Genomic DNA, 2,016 nt, shown 5'->3' on the forward strand with positions numbered 1-2,016 from the left:
AATGGGACGTAGGGAGGGCACAGCACAGTGCTAACTCAATTTGTAGCAAATCATAGAATCATCATAGAATCACAGAATCCTAGAATCACAGAATCATAGAATGGCATGGATTGAAAAGGTCCTCGAAGATCATCTAGTTTCAACCCCCCTAACACGAGCAGGATCACCAACCACTAGACCAGGCTGCCCAAACTTTATGCATTTTGATACACTGGCTAAACACAGTCTTGGGAACATACAGCCCTGCTTTCTATTTTGCTTAAGGAATTTGAGAATAGACTGTAAATAAGAAAAAAAGGTAATATTTACAGTTCTATTTTCATATGACATAAATACACTACCTATGAATTTTCAAATGGAATGTTCAGAGTTCCAACCAGACAGTCCACTCAAAGTAAGATCTAATTGCATCTCTTTACTAGACTTACTGTAAGACCTCTCTTACCAGATACATGCCTTATTCACGTCATAAGTATTTGGCAGTATGTGCCAAATATGTTTGTGAACAACTCTTATAAAGGATGAAGTATAAGAGTAAAATTTCATCAAAAATCTCTGACGAGTTCCTGAGAATTCACTAAGAACTGCATCTACTTCCATTGAACTAGATAGATATGCTAGTTTGACAAAAAAAGGTCAAATAGCCTGCTAGTTTTATGGTTCTTGTGCCCTTTTTTTTTTTTAATAAAAAAACTAAAGAATAAAATCATTTTGTTACTTATATACATTAACTGTGTAACATATTCTATGAGATCTGCTCTGAAAGTAATGCCTCCTATTTTGTTGTGTTGGCCCATGATATCAGAGGCAAATGTTGGAACCTTCTCACCAATATCCCATTATATTTTGTTGCCGTGTGACAGATGGCAATGGAGAGGCAGTTTGACTTATTGGTGTCTGACATGGAAGTGCATATGAAGAAAAGATGTTTTGTTGAATTCCTTCATGCTGAAAAAATGGCAGTCCAATGGGTGCCATTTTTTGATGTTTGCTGAATGCTTGTGGAGACCAGACTGTGGATGTGAGCACAGTGAGTTGGTGGGTGGTGCATTTCAGCAGTGGCGACAGCTGGAGGTGGGTCACTTCCATCAGGGCAGGTTTTAATGAGTGGCATGCAGACTCTTGCTCATTGCTGGCAAAAATGTGTATCTAATGGTGGTGGCTATGCTGAAAAACTAGTATTTTGCAGTTGAGAATTTGCTCCATCAAATAGTGTTATTGTGCTCTTTGTATTGGTTGTAAATTCCATGGAAATAAATAGGAGGCATTTCTTGTGGTGTAGCCTACATATATGTGGCTCACAAGACAATTCCTCTCTTGAGGAAGATTGGATACCCATGGCATAACTGCATCAATGCACAAAGGAAGAACCACTGATGTAGTCTGTCTGAACTTCAGTAAGATCTTTGACATGGTGCCTCACAACATCCTTCTCTCCAAATTGGAAAGATATGGATTTGACAGGTTGAGTGTCTGATGGATGAGGAACTGGTTACGAGATCGTGCCCAGAGAGTGGCAGTCAATGGCTCAGTATCTGTCTGGATGGAGACCAGCAGTGAGTGATGTCCCTCAGGGGTCAGTGCTGGGACCGATGCTCTTTAATACCTTCATCAATGATGTCAACAATGGGATCAATACACCTCGGTAGCTGGTGGATGACACCAAGATGTGTGGTGTGGCCAACATGCCTGAGGGACAGGATGTCATCCAGAGAGACCTGGACAGGCTGAGCAGTGGGCACAGGTGGATCTCATGATGTCCAACAAATCCAAGGTCTGCACCTGGGTCGTGACAACCGCCACTATCAGTACAGGCTGGGGGACGTAAGGATGGAGCACAGCCCTGCATAAAGAACTTGGGGGTACTGGTGGATGGCAGCTGGACATGAGCCAGCAGCGTGACTTCACAGCCCAGAATGCCACCCTTACCCTGGGCTGCAACCAAAGAAAAAATTTAATCAGTCTATTATTTCAGGCACGACCCGCGCTGCCAGAGCTCTGATCGCGAGTACCTCC

This window comes from Meleagris gallopavo, chromosome 1 (assembly GCF_000146605.3).
Source record: "Meleagris gallopavo isolate NT-WF06-2002-E0010 breed Aviagen turkey brand Nicholas breeding stock chromosome 1, Turkey_5.1, whole genome shotgun sequence".
In the NCBI taxonomy this organism is placed as follows: domain Eukaryota; kingdom Metazoa; phylum Chordata; class Aves; order Galliformes; family Phasianidae; genus Meleagris; species Meleagris gallopavo.